Genomic DNA, 16,053 nt, shown 5'->3' with positions numbered 1-16,053 from the left:
GTGGCACAAACAGCTTGCGCTCGACTGCTAACTGAAAATGTTGGCAGTCAGAATTCATCTAGTGATACCTTGGGGAATAAAAGGTCTGGTGATCTGCTTCTGTTAAGATTACAGCCAAGAAAATCCTGCGGAGCAGTTCTGTAACACATGGGGTTGCCACGAGTCAGTATCGACTTGACAGCAACTAACAACAATAATTCACTTTCTCACGTTCGATCCACAATTTACGAAACGTAACTATGTAGTTTTGATGTCACAAAAAGATTCCAAAGTTCACCTAAATTCTTGGGTTTTCAAATTAATAGTTTAAACTGTAACAAAAACAAAATACAAATGCAGCAATTTGTGGGCTAAAAACAAGCAACGAATAATGTTTTAATTTGATTTTTTATCATCTTTTACTCCTATAGGGGGAAAATTGTAATTAATTTATATGAAAAACAAACTCCCAGGTTAACAGAATACTTAGCCATGTGACTAATAATTTACAATACTGTCGGCTGTGTTGTTTCCACAATATTGTCACCAGGTCAACTGATTAATATTCATTTAAAGCTCTACAATATGAAAAACAAAACAAGGCAGAATTAAAAAAATAATAATAACCTGCCTGTAGAACTTCATTAGGACTAATAGCTCTGACTGAGAGACCCAATAAAGCAGGTTAGGTAGCTTTTCAAAAGTGGATGACGTTCCAAAGATGGATTCCATTTACAAGAGGATACTACACCGGAAAATCTACTAAAACCTTAAGACACAGACAGATGGTAAAGTGTAAATTAATGTTCAGCACACCGCAGGAAACTCACAACGACCTTCAACAACAGGTGGAGTGTAAAGAGCCTAATTTAAATGTGTAAAATAATCTGATCACTGTCAAATTCCACCCCCCCCCAAAAAAAGATTCTTGTCATTATCCCACAGCCAAAATCCTCTCATAATTTACAGAGGTATTTTCTTTAAAACTTGGCAAATTAGGCTGGATTCCATTTTATTGGCTTCTTTTCCCACTGCTTATAATTATAATTATATTCTGATAGGTAGTTTAATTAGCAGCGAAATAGCCAGAAGAAAAATACTTGAGTTTCACAAAGGACCATGGGTGCTAAACACTGGCTATTCAAGCCCTGAATAATCACGTGTTTTCTACAACTGCATTTACACAATAATATCTGTTCCAACCTCCATAAAAATATTGGTTTACTATGCTGACTGCATGCAGAATTAAACCACGTTATTGATTTTTTTTTTAATTCATTTAGCATAGTTTTAAGAAATGGATAAGGAATCTAAAATTGAGCAGTCTTTGATTGTGATTTTGATCCTCTGCCTCTGTCCTGTAATTCAGTGGTTTCTAATACGGAAGCGGCAGTCAAGAAATCAAATGACATATTGCTTTGGGCAAATCTGCTGCAAACACCTCTTTAAAGCAAAGATGTCACTTTGAGAACTATTTTATGCCTGAACCAAGTCATGGTATGTTCAATCGTCTCATGTGTATGTGAAAGCTGGACAATGAATAAGGAAGGCCAAAGAAGAATTGATGATGCCTTTGAATTATGGTGTTGGTGAACAATATTGAATATACCATGGACTGCCAAAAGAGCAAACAAATCTGTCCTGGAAGAAGTGCAGCCAGAATGCCCATTAGAAGCAAGGATAGTGAGACTTTGCCCATGTGCTTTGGGCATGTTACCAGGAGGGACCAGTCCCTGGAAAAAGAGGGTCAGTGGAAAAAAAGGAAGGCCCTCAATGAGATGGACTGACAACAGTGACTGCAACAATGGGCTCAAACATAGCAACAATTGTGAGGATGGCGCAGGACTGGACAGTGTTTCATTCTCTTGTACAAAGGGTCACAATAAGTCAGAATTGACTTGATGGCACCTAACAACAATAACAGTGTATATTAGTGTCTACTGAGTGGTAGCACTTTACATGGATTATTGAATTTATTTCTCAAAACAACCGTATGATGATATCCTCATTTTACAGAAGAGAAACTATGGCTTCAAAGGTGAAATGACTTGCTCAAGATTACATCACCCTAGCCGGCCTAAGCAGTGACATGGGGCGTCAACAGAAGATGGAAGAAGAAAGCAAATTCAAAACATCATACATAAAATAACAACTTAATTATTTAACCCCCCCCCCCCCCAGAAACCCGTTGCTGTCCAGTCGATTCCAACTCACAGCAACCCTATAGGACAGAGTCGAACTGCCCCATAGGCTGTAATCTTTAATGAAGTAGACTGCCACGTCTTTCTGCTGTGGAGCTGCTGGTGGGTTCAAACCACTGACCTGGTTAGCAACTTAGCTCTTAACCTCTGCACCACAAGGGCTCCTTAATAAAACCCAAACCAAACCCATTGCAGTCAAATCAATTCCAACTCAACAACCCTATAGCCAGGGCTCCTTAGGTTCATATAAGTAAAATCATCCCAAGATTTAACCTTTCCCTCCAAAGTCAATATGAAAGAGCGTTACTGCTCCTTCCCCCAAGTCATTTTGTTAGTCCGGTCTTTTTCAAGATGGTCTTGATATTTTAGGGGTAGAGAAAAGAGAAAAAAGACGAAAAAACAATGCAAAACAGAATGAAAGCTTTAGAGAAGGAGGCCTCAGATATTTACAACAAAATTGTTATTTTTTAAACAACTGCAAAATGAAACATGATCTCACATTTTGGTGCGGTTCTAAAGCCAAGATTTCAGTGCCCTGTTTTCTAAAGATATATTAAAAGAAAATCATATCATTCCAAATTACCCTTAATATTTTTAAAATGTATGTGTGGAATCTAAATAAATCTGAAACAATCCTAAAATACAGAAACAGATGCAAAATAATTTTAAATGTTTTCTAAATGTCAGTTGTACTCAGCATGTTAGTTTAAGGTAACTTTTTGGTTCAAGAAAGGGCCCAGTGTATTCTATGGAACACACAAACCTGGGTTTATGACATAAACTATACGATCTTGGGCAAGTTGTTTAATCCCTGGGGGCCCTCAAGTACCTCACAGAGAAACTATAATAACTATCTTGTAGAATTGTTGAAAAGAACAAATGAGACTATGTATACAAAAGAATAAGCAGAGTATCTCTCCCAGGGATTTCATTCAACAAATGGTAGTTTCGATGAATAATTAAGACTTCATAATTTTTGGAAAGCACAGACTTCTACTTAATGTGCCAACTACCCTAATTAAATTTCTTAAATTACAGCAAATCTTTATTTAAAAATTCCCTAATAAATTTGAAATTAAAATAAAGATCAGGTGGAGCCTTAGTTTTGTTTTTTTCCCCCCCAAGGTTAACTCACATTTCTCTATGCCATATCATAAAGCTGAATAGAAATCCATGTTTAACTAAATATGACTCACAGAAGAAAACAACATAATAATTAGTCAATATAATTTGAATTAATTTATACCTGGGAAGACTCACGTGCAAATTATCAAGGCAACTAGAAACATAATTAAGAAAAAAAATTCTGATTGTTTCTGTGCTGAGACTATATTTAGATAAAATGATTAAATGAACCCCAAATCCTCATCCAAACTTCTTGAGAGCAATTGCATGGCTTTTTGTATAATGCACTTTAGAAATTAATTACAGGTGTGTGTGTATATTGTTTACCATTTTTATATGTTAGTTTTGTTTCCCTGTGTTTCAAGGGCTTGGAGGGCAGTGACCCTGTCCTTGTCTCACATGCCTGTCCTACAGTATCAACATTACTTAGCATAGTATTGACAGGCTAATAGTCATTCCATTAGTATTCGTTGATTGGGATGTAATTAAACCAAATCCTTTCTTAAGGCCTCAAATAATGATGGCATGATTCTAACAGGCTGAATTCACAATGAAGATTCAGATTCCCTCCCTGATCATCTTATTACCTATTGCCTTCACCTGCATCAGATTCCATCTTCTGTGTATTTTATCAAAGAGCAGCATTGCTGACCATATGAACTTAATTTTCTTTCCCTTCTGCTGATTACAGAGGTATCAATAAGCATTGAAATGATAATAACATCCACAATATTTGATGCCTGGCACCTTTACAAACACCCTGCATATGACTTTAATCTTCAGGGAGATAATGGTATCTGCCTCACCAAGGTTATGTAACTTACCCAAGGTCACACAGTCAGGCAGATTTAACAGTCCACCTCACTTCAGAACTACTACAGGACATTTTGATCATGAACATAGCTCATATCTGGCTATATTTCACACATAGACCTGTTGGTCAATTTTTGTTGAGGGGACTTCAGCTTTTTTTTTTTTTTCTTTTGCATGTGGATATTATGTTAGATACTTTACAAGTTGCTAATACAATTTATGGTATGTGGTAATACGTGACATAAATGAATTGCAGATGAAAATAATGCTTAGAGGGATGGAGGGAAGTAGGTTGTTATTTTGTATTAATGACCTTGGAGGTGATGGATATTAAGGTTGAAAGAGTTGTTAGTGAATTTCCTACCATGACTTTGTAATTATTGCTATTTTGTATCACTGACTCATATGCCAGCAAGATCTTCAAATCTTTTCCAGGAAGATAACATTGATAAAAAGTACGCTTACTGCCTATGGCTTTTTCCTAGCAAGGTGAAATAAAAACACAATTCAATTCAAGAAATAGACAAATCAGTAGGTCAGAGTAAAAAAGCTATCTTTTTCTCTGCATTGACTTTATTATGAACCGTAACTCATTGCCACCAAGTCCATTCTGACTGATAGCGACCCTATACGACGCAGTAGAATTGCCCCATAGGGTTTCCAATGAGCGGCTGATGGATTCAAACTGCAGACATTTTGGTTAGTAGCCAAACTCTTAACCACTGTGCTACTAGGGCTCCATTGGTATAAAGTGACCCAGTACTACATTAGGTTTTAGAGAAATGTGGTATACATTGGAAAAAATGAATGTAAATGCCTGGTGCACTTTGAATTAAAATTATCCCTACTATGTTTCTCTGATTTTGAGGCTAATAAAAACAGTGTGAAATTGAAAAGCTGAAAGAACAATTATTTATCTCCCAGCACTGAGCACACTGATTTAATCAAATCCCTTGTTGTATATCCTAATATTTGCTCAATGGAAAAGAAGTAAACTAACTGTTAAATAAATACATATTAGAATAGCTAAAAAAAAAAAAAAAAAATCACTGTTTTTATTAAGTTTCCTTCTTTGAGAATCAGATACAGATTACTACCTTAATTAATTTACAACAAAATATTATAATGACATTATTTTCTGTGTGAACTTAGTTTTCAAGATAGAAACCAACACCATTTTGGTAATTTTTGATACTCTGGACTACTTAAATTTTTAGTTAAATTTTGTCTTCCTTCAACGTGATGAATTTAGGATTGTCCAGGATCATTATCATTTTGGCAACCACTCTGAGCTACTTTAAAACCTATGGATTATTTCCATTCTTAGAGTGCCAAGTATAAAGACCCCAGTAAAGAACTCACCAAGTCTTAGCCTAGCAGTGTTTTTGTAACAGATAAGAATGCAGTCTGCATGTAACGAATTGTTGGTTCTAATTAGATCAGTATTCACCCCAGCTCCTTCAAAACTGGGCCACTCATTTGACCTAATTTATGACATGAATCCAAAACAGCTGGACTAGTCATTTAAAAAAAAAAAAGTAGCTAGTATTTTCATTTTTTTGTTTTATTGTGGTAAATAAGTTTAACAAAGTATTTGACATTTAACAATCTTCAAATGTACAGTTTAGTGACATTATGTTCATCATGTCGTTCAACCATCACCCATATCCATTCTCAAATTATAGCATCGCTCTTAACAGAAGCTCCGTGTCCTCTAAGCATTGACTCCTCCTTTCTCCCTCCCTCTTACTCCACGCCTCTCCCCATAATCACTAATATACTTTGGTCTCTACTCATTTGCCCATTCTAGATATTTCATATAAGTAGGGTTATATAATATTTGTCCTTTTGTGTCTAACTTATTTCACTAAGCGTAATGTTTTTAAGGTTCAGCCACAGTATAACATGAATCAGAATTTTCTACAAAGGGGGAAAAAAAGATATTCTTTGTCCTGAGTATCTAAGATGTAGAAAAACAAAGTCAAATTTGGCTTTTATGCTGAAATGCTCATTTGAGTATTAAATATAGAGGCAATTTTCTGATCTCATTGTTCCTCAAGGACTCTTTTTCAAAAAAAAATTAGCATTTAATTTTAGGACTAAAGCCTTCATGGATTTTTTTCTCAGGTTTTGTTATTCTTTCATTGTTGCTGACTTGTTATGAAATTACTTTTTATGAATATCATTTGAATGGATGTCATAATCTAATTATATTTATATTTAATAGTAAATGTTATATTTTTTAACTAACGATCTGCTTTTCTAAGTGTTTTATGAGGAATAGTACTTTTTTATTTTATTGTGGGTATAACAAAATATTTGCCATTTCAACCATTTTTACAGGTACAATATAGTGACATTAATTACGTTTGCCATGCTGTACAACAATCACCACTATCATTTCCAAATTTTTTCATCACTCTTAACAGAAACTCAGTGACCCTTAAGCAGTAACTCCCCTTTTCCCCGTCCCACTTACCCCTGGTAACCACCAATAAACTTTGGTCTCTATGCATTTGCCTATTCTAGATATTTCATGTAAGTAGGATCATACAATATTGGTCCTCTTGAGTCTGATAATTCACTCAGCACAATCTTTTCAAGGTTCATCCCTGTCAGATCATTTATCAGAACTTCATTTTTCTTTATTGCTGAATAATCCGTTGTATGAATATATCACATTTTGTTTATCCATTCATCTGTTGATGGATAACAACTTGGGTTGTTACGCCTTTTGACTATTGTGAGTAATGGTGCAAAGAACTTGGGTGTACAAGTATCTGTTTGAGTCCCTGCCTTCATGTCTTTTGGGTATATATGCACAGGAGTGGAATTGATGGGTCATGGGGTAACTGCATGTTTAACTTTTTGAAGAATCATCAGCTTTCCAGAGCAGCTGCAGCATTTTACAATCCCACCAGTAATGGATAAGGGTTCCAATTCCCCACATCCTTGCCAATATTTGTTTTCCATTTTCTGTTAATAGTTGTCTTAGTGGGGGTGAAGTGGTATTTTATTGTAAATTTAATTTGTATTTCCCTAATGACTAATAGAAAACCTTGGTGGTGTAATGGTTAAGTCCTTTGGCTGTTAACCGAAAGGTCAGCAGTTCAAATCCACCAGGCACTCCTTGGAAACTCTATGGGGCAGTTCTCCTCTTTCCTATAGGGTCACTATGAGTCAGACTTGACTTGGCAGCAGTGGGTTTGGTTCTTTAATGGCTAATGATGCTGAGCATCTTCTCATGTGCATATGGCTGCTTGTATATCTTCTTTGGCAAAATGTCTATTTAAGTCCTTTTTGACTGTGTTGTTTGTCTCTCTGTTGTTGAGTTAAACCCTTATCAGTTATATGGTTTCCAAAAGTTTCCTTCCTTTATGTAGGTTGTCTAGGAATAATGTGAATTTGATATTGGCAAACTCATGTAAGACACATTTGTTTACTTGCCCAAACTATACAAAAGTCATATCAATGTGAAATGGATTCAGAACATACCCTGCCACTTACAGTGAAGTTGCAGGGCATTGGAAATATGTAGCGACCTCCTTCCATGATTGCTGGCTTGAGGAAAAGTTAATGAAAATTTTAAGGAAAGTAAAGAAGCTAAATTTTAGCATTTTTATAATGCATTTGGGTATTTTCTTTATTAAAACATTTAATAAAACCTGGCACTTTGTAAGATAATCTCAACATCAACTAAGGACTTTTGATTCTCAAAAAATATACTGGAAAACATCTTTATGTTCATGTCACTGATAAAACTGGTGCCTGGAGTTGTCAAGTGATAGATCTAAACAATGAGAAATAGCTAATATACGTCAGGAATACGTAAAGGATTTTCAAAATATATTTGCTCTTGATATCACCAATCTACTGTATTCACTGTGTATTCTTGGTTCAGTGTCTGCTGGATCTTGGAGAAAAAGAAAATCCAACAAAACATTCCCCGTTGTTGTCACAGGTCTCAGAGTATTTATTTGCAAACACATAATGAATACATTCTATGCAAGCATATGTTTGGTGCCACCCAAAAGAGTGAAAATGGAAACAGAGGGTGAAAATGAAAGCTTCCATACAATAATACATGGGTTTGTTTTTTTCCCCCCAGTTACTGTTTAGACTTTTACTGGGTTTATGCAAAAAAAAAAAAATTACTACAGTATTTTAAAATTTCTTTACATTAACAAGGAACTACATTTATGCCACTGAGTGACACTCTGAAATAGTTTCATACTCTAATGATTAAATACTTTATTTATAAAAATGTGCTTGAGATATCAGGAATGCAATTATTTTTTAGTTAATATTTTAATGATAGTCACTGTTTTAAGATTACCTCATGTTCTCGATAAGATTCCAAAGCCATTAAAGAAAAGGTCAACAGATTTAATGGCATGGAAAGGATTAAGTAACCCCCAGAGTTACTGTTGGGAGCCCAAATGCACTCAAACCCAAAGCCACTCTATGGCTCAGCCAAAGATTTCAATTATATGGTATCTATTTTCAAAGGCTTGAATCCATTCTAAATAACAGGTCTGCAGGAGATAATTTATAAATGTAGTGGAAGCATTTATAGATCTAGTGTTGACTGACAAGCCTAATACCTTCCGTATATTAATTTAAATCAACTGTATTTTAAGTTTTTGTTTTATGTTTACAAGGACATAATTTGATTTTCAGTGTAGTTGAGTTCATGACTGGTTCTAAAACTGCGTATCAAACTCTGAATTTGCCCAGAAGATCAATGTTTTCAACTGCCTGGTTTTTGTGATGTCACCTTAAACTCAAAATGAAGCAGAGCAATAAATTCGCAAGGTCTTTGACAGAGACTACCTAGATAGCTGGAGTCCCTGGATGGCGCAGATGGTTAATGTGCTCTGCTGCTAACCAAAAGGGTAGATGTTTGAGTCCACTCAGAGGCACCTCAGAAGAAAGGTCTGGCAATCTACTTCCCAAACATCAGCCATTGGAAACCCTACGGAGCACAGTTCTACTCTGACACACATGGGTCACCATGAGTAGAGTCGACTCAATGACAACTGGTTGGTTAACCTAAACCAAAATTAAACCAAATCCGTTGCCATTGAATCGATTCCGACTCATAGCAACCCTCTAGGACAGAGTAGAACTGCCCCACTGGGTTTCCAAGGAGCGCCTGGTGGATTTGAACTGCCAACCTTTTGGTTAGGGGTCATAGCTCTTAACTGCTCTGCCACCAGGGTTTCCATGGTTAACCTAGAAAGCTGAAACAATATGAAAATGTTGCCTCATTTTGGTTTTATATTTTACATTATATCTTATAAACAAATAATGAGATAACAATTGAAAGCACCTATTCCAGCTGTGAGATAAATCAGGTGGCTAACAAATACGTAGAACAACTTAAAAAATCACAGTGTCTAGATGTTATTTGTTGAGACAGTGCTGAAATTAAAAGCATAATAATTAAGATGTCAATTTATTACAATTTATTTTTATCCATAGTATGTCTCATTTCAAGAATATTTTGAAGAAGCTAATTTTCTGGTTTTGGAAAAAAATCATTGTAGGTTTTCAAATGTATTACAAATTATTTACTAAGGTACAATGAATGGAGCAAAGGCCTAAAACATTCAGTCCCAGTTCAGTTACTATTATATAACAGGTCAGTTTATAGGCAAAGACAGTGAGGAACAGAGAATAATTAAGTAAAATTTTAGATCACAGTAGCTTCTATATTATTTTAATCAAACAATTATATTTCTATACTATTTTAATCAAACAATTATATTTAATTTGGTACAACTGAGAAAGCCTAAAAATAACATAATAATAAAATAATATATCCTGTTTATGACCAGTTTTACTCTGGCTTTGTAATTTTCTTAATGGAGGTTAAAACTATAAAGCCTCCAAAAATGTATTAGTCATTATTTGCTTCACGGCTTTCTTTTTACACCAGTCTAAAGCCATTGGTTGATTAACCTCTGCAATAAAAGATATTCTGCAAGATTATAGGGAAGACTGCAGTGAACCAAGCATGCATGGCTGAAAAACACATTGGCAAGTACACAGGCATGTATGAAGTAGGTGCAGAATGTTCTTAAAACCCACTGCTGTCGAGTTGATTCGGACTCATAGAGACCCTATAGGACAGAGTAGAACTGCCCCATAGAGTTTCCAAAGAGCACCTGGTGGATTCAAACTGCCGATCTCTTGCTTAGGAGCTATAGCACTTAACCACTATGCCACCATGGTTTCCTTAAGGACCATGGACCTTTTAAAACACTGTGGAAAATTTAGGATTCCAAGTCCGAAGCCCAAAGTTCCACTGCCATTGAGTCGATTCTGACTCAGCAACCTTACAGAGGAGAGTAAAACTGCCCCACAGAGTGTTCAAGGATGTAATCGTTATGGAAGCAGACTGCCACATCTTTTTCTTGGGGAGCAGCTAGTGCGTTCAAACCACCGACCTCTCGGTTAGCGGCTGACAGCTTTAACCACTGCACCACTAGGGCTCCTATCTAAGTGCTCCTTGGAAATGTTATGGTCATCAAGTGATGTTATCAGGGAAAAATATGGAGGCACACGTTAGCAGCATCAAGAGTGAGAACTCTTAGAAAAACATAACACAAAAAAGGAATTGGGTACATGCTTCAACCTCAATAAGCCTTGAAAACATCAGGCTAACTGAAAGAAGTCAGTCACAAAAGTCCACATATTACATGATTCCATTCATATGAAAGTACAAAATAGGGAAATCTATAGCTGGAAGCTGTGCGGCTAGTATTTCAAATACCACCCACGTCACCCACGGTAGACAAGTTTCAGCAAAGCTTTCAAACTAAAACAGACAAGGAAGAAAGGCCTGGTGATCTACTTTCTGAAAATTAGCCAATGAAAATTTTATGGATCACAACAGAATATTTTCCAATATAATGTTGCAAGAGGAGCCCCTGGGTTAGAAGGCGCTACACAATAGCTTCAACAATGGACTCAAACATACCAGTAATCCCATAGATGAACCAGAACTGGACATCATTTTCTTCCGTTATAACTAAGGTCACCATAAGTTGGAGTACACTGGAAGGCAATTAACCACAACAATAGAGACAGAAAGTAGGTTGGGAGCAGGGGAGAGGAACACAGGGTGAGATAACGGAGTGATAGCTAAATGGTATGATGTATCCTTTTGGGATGATGAAAACGTCCTGAAATTGACTGTGGTGAAGGTAACACATATCTGTAAATATACTAAGAACCATTGAATTGTATATTTTAAATGGGTAAATTGTGCAGCATATGAATTTTATCTCAATAAAGCTGTTTTATACATATATATATATATATTTTAATGCAAGTATTCCATTTCTGGGATGGCAGGACACATAGCCTTCAGATCTCATGAACATTTCTTCATGTCCCTACAGGTTAGCTTTAAAACTGCCTGCTGTTTTAGAGCGGTAATACACTTAAAAACTGAATGTTAAGTCCTGTAGAATTTGTGGCACTTGAGAAAGATATTTGTCATTTAATTCTATGTGAATAAAATTAAGGTTCAGCTCAGGATAAATAAATAGAAATAACCAATTGGGTAAGGCTGACAGAATTAAGAGGTCCAGAATAGTTCAAAATCAGGGGACAGTTTTAATAACTGACATTTTTATAGATCAGGTCTATGTAAGGCAATTTAGAAAAGCAAGTGGATCTCAGCGGTCCCATCCACAACCGGTCATGGGGATGGTCCAGGGTGAGGGGAGCATTTGCTTCATTATGCATGGGGTTGGCCTGAGTCAGGGGCTGAGTCCAGGGCAGCTAACAACAACAACGAGCAGTTACCTCTGTACGTTAATTTGAGGATCTCCAGAAAATACCACACACACACACACACACACACACTACAGTCTTTTCTAATAGGAGAGAATCCCATAAGGCCCAGACAATGGGCTAAATCCCAGACCTGGTGGTGGCTAACAGAAAGAAATCTGGAGTCACATAATCCCTGGACTGGAATTCCTATTCCTCTATTTATCCAAGTGGTCTTGGGCAACATCTTCAGCTTCTGAGAGCCTCTGACTCCTTATCTGTAAAATGAAGATCCTAACAGTAACTGACTTGTTGAAAGGGCTAAATGAGATAACACCAGGAAATAGATTAGCCAGCGCTGGACACACAATCAAGAAATGTTAGCTATTATTAACAGCAAAACTAACAAAAGGTCTCACAGCAGTTAACTTGCAGTGCTCAGAAACAATCAAGTTGGCCCATGCTTGAAGGTGGGAGCTCCCCACGGTTTGGCAGGTTAACTTGGTATTTGCTTACCCGCTTGGAGCAGCCAGGTTGCTAGCTGGTCCTGTAGAGCCCTGCTCTCTTGGGATCATCTGGTTCCTTCTGCCAGCACTCCACTCCCATTTCCTCTAGCTGGGCAGGTCCCTGCTTCCGCCCTCCTTGAGTAATGACAATTCCTGGGAAGACTTGCCTTTGCCTTTGTCAACTTTCTTACCTGGACCAGCTGCCCTAGACCATGTTCCACCCTAGCTCTCTCAGGAATGATCGTAGTCTGTGAGTAACTCTCTTATCCTCCCTTGATGGGTGGCATTACCTCAATTTACCCACAACAAACCAATTTAGGTTCTCATTGATGCCCAGTGACCAGAAGCTTTTGTCTAATCAGTCCTGAATTCAAGCCCTGGCAATCACACTTTTATTTTAAAAGGCCGCATCCTATTAATCCACCAATCATCTGTCAGTTTGTGGTGCTGTGGAGGCTTGCATGTTGCTGTGATGTTGGAAGCTTTGCTACTGTTATTTCAAATACCAGCAGGGTCACCCTTGGTGGGCAGGTTTCAGGGGAGCTTCCACTCTAAGAGAGACTAAGAAGAAGCACCTGGCGATCTACCTCTAGAAAAAAAAGACCTGTGAAAAATTTATGAATAGCAGCAGAACATTGATATAGTGCCTCTCAGGTTGGAAGACACGCAAAAGAGGACTGGAGAAGAGTTGCCTACTCAAAGTAGAAAAAACACCAAAACCATTTGCTGTCAAGTCGATTCCAACCCATAACAGCCCTATAGGACAGAGGAGAGCTGCCCGCCAGGATTTCCAAAGAGTGTCTGGTGGATCTAAACTGCTGACCTTTTGGTTAGCAGCCATAGCTCTTAACCATTATGCCACCAAGGTTCCCACTTAGAGTCATCCTTAATGTCATGAATGGAGTCAAGCTTTTGGGGTCTTCATTTACTGATACGGCAGGACTCAAAATGAGAAGAAACCTTTGCAAATATCTGTTAATACTTGAAACACGAAATGGATAGAGTATGAATCCAGGAAAATTAGAATTCATCAAAAATGAAATGGAATGCATAAAGATCAATATCCTAGGCACTAGTAAGCTGAAATGGACTTGGTATTGGCCATTTTGAATTGGAAAATCACGTAGTCTACTATGAAGGGAATGACAAACCGAAGAGGCATGGTTTCACATTGTCAAAAAGAGCATTTCAAGATCCATCCTGAAGTACAATGCGTCAGTAATACGATAATATCCACATGCCTACAAGGAAGACCAGTTAACATGACTATTACTCAAATTTATGTGCCAACAACTAATGCTGAAGAATGATGAAGAAACTGAAGTTTTTACCAACTTCTGCAGTCTGAAATTGATCAAACATGAAATCAAGATGCACTGATAATTACTGATGATTGGAACGTGAAAGATGGGAATAAAGAAGGATCAGTCATTGGAAAATATGGCCTTGGTGGCAGAAACGACTCTGGGGATCTCATGATAGAATTTTGTAAGACCAAGATTTATTCATTGCAAATACCTTTTTCAACAGCACACATGGTGACTATGTATGTGGACTCACCAGTTGGAATACACAGGAATCAAATCGACATTTGTGGCAAGAGACAATGGAGATGCTCAATATCATCAATGAAAACAAGGCCAGGGGCAGACTGTGGAATAGATCATCAATTTTGCTCATCTGATATCATTGCTGATGTCAGATGGATCATGGCTGAAAGCAGAGAATACCAGAAAGATGTTTACTTGTGTTTTATTCACTATGCAAAAGCATTCGACTGTGTGGATCATAACAAATTATGATAACATTGAGACGAATGGGAATTCCAGAGCACTTAATTGTGCTCATGAGGAACCTGTATATAGACCAGGAGGCAGTTCTTCCAACAGAACAAGGGAATACTGAGTGCTTTAAAATCAGGACAGGTGTGCATCAGGGTTGTGTCCTTTCACCATACTTATTCAATCTGTATGCTGAGCAAAATAATCCGAGAAGCTGAACTACATGAAGAGGAATGGGTCATCAGGTTTGAAGGAAAACTCATTAACAACCTGCATTATGCAGATGACACAACCTTGCTTGCTGAAAGAAAAGAGGACATGAACCATTTACTGATGAAGATCAAAGACTACAGCCTTCAGTATGGATTACACCTCAACATTAAAAAAAAAAAATTCTCACAACTGGACTATTAAGCAACATCATGGTGAATGGAGAAGTAGTCAAGGATGTCATTTTACTTGGATCCAAAATCAACACCCAGGGAAACAGCAGTCAACAAATCAAACAATGTATTGCATTGGGCAAATCTGCAAAAGAACTCTTCAATGTGTTAAAAAGCAAAGGTGCCATTTTGAGGACTAAGGTGCACCTGACTTAAGCCATGATATTTTCAATTGCCTCATATGCATGCGAAACCTGGACAATGAATAAGGAAGACTGAAGAAGAATTGGTGCATTTTAACTATGGTGTTGGTGAAGAATATTGAATATACCATGGACTTCCAGAAGAATGAACAAATCCATCTTGGAAGAAGTACAGCCAGAATGCTCCTTAGATGCAAGAATGGTGAGACTTCGTCTTACTTACTTTGAACATGTTATCAGGAGGGACCAGTCTCCGGAGAAGGACATTATGATTGGTAAAGCAGAGGGTCAGTGAAAAAGAGAAAGATCCTCAGTGAGATGGACTGACACAGTGGTTCCAGCAATGGGCTGAAACATAGCAATGACTGTGAGGATGGCGCAGGACCTAGTAGTGTTTTGTTCTGTCGTGCATAGAGTCTCTATGAGTCAGAACCGATTCAAAGGCACCTAACAACACACTATTAATAAAATGATTCCTCATGCCTTAGAAATTCCTCATACAACAAAAGAAGGCTGGAAGGAAAGCTGTCAAAATGCTTACTGTAGCTGCAACTGGGTGGTAGAATCGTGGGCTCTATTTTTTCTGCTTCTTTACCCTGCTCTGTATTTTCTAAAACCTCCACGATTAAAATATAAAACCTAGAAAACCCGAAAAAAAAATATTTAAGACATACCTTAGCTTGAGGAGTGGGGGTAATAGGAAAGAATAATGAGAAAATAAATTTGTACATATTTTTCAAGACGTGGTTTTGAAGTAGGTGAAAAGGGGCATTGAGCAAAGAAAGCAGTGCAGTCCCCTTGAATACAAAATATCTGAAAGGCAAAGAGGTGTGTGGGGGATAGGGTAAGGGGTGGACAAACCAGCAATTTCATGAGTCCACCTCAGAGCATGTTAAGCCTAGTTTTTAAGATACATTAAAACCACCACCCAATTCATTGGTGAAAATTTTACAAAACTTATTGGTTAATGAAAATAACCAGTCAATTAAATCAAAACGGCAAATGCAATAAACCTGTAGACCTAGTCTATGTTGACTTCTGTATGGAGGAATAATATCATTTTGTGATCCAGAAACTTGAGAGAGACAGTTAAAAATGTAGAAAAATGATTTAGTGGAAGAGCATCTAAAGCTGGCTAGCCCAGACTTCAGAATCTGTGAGTCAGTGTATACGGGTGTATAGCGTTACGGCTAAGGGGGCAGGTTCCAGATTTTAGACTGTCTCAATCTGAATCCCATTAAAAACTGTAAGACTGTGGGAAAAACTGTAAGACTGTG

At 37.3% G+C, this 16,053-nt stretch overlaps 1 protein-coding gene across 38 annotated transcripts in view; it reads right to left on the bottom strand.

The window, feature by feature from the left end:
- Nucleotides 1-16,053, bottom strand: part of MAP2 (microtubule associated protein 2) — a 288,976-nt gene that overhangs the window by 166,203 nt on the left and 106,720 nt on the right. For 2 of the 38 annotated variants that reach the window (XM_049888026.1, XM_049888028.1), the window contains exon 1: nucleotides 13,970-14,431. The exons of the other annotated variants lie outside the window; for them this stretch is intronic. The gene's annotated coding sequence lies outside the window, so the exon portion shown is untranslated. Of the gene's footprint in view, nucleotides 1-13,969; nucleotides 14,432-16,053 lie in introns of those variants that run through there. 38 annotated transcript variants of the gene reach the window in all.

The sequence above is a fragment of the Elephas maximus genome, chromosome 6 (assembly GCF_024166365.1).
Source record: "Elephas maximus indicus isolate mEleMax1 chromosome 6, mEleMax1 primary haplotype, whole genome shotgun sequence".
Taxonomy (NCBI): domain Eukaryota; kingdom Metazoa; phylum Chordata; class Mammalia; order Proboscidea; family Elephantidae; genus Elephas; species Elephas maximus.
Note: the sequence above shows the minus strand (reverse complement) of the source record. Positions and strands in the feature narration are given on the sequence as shown.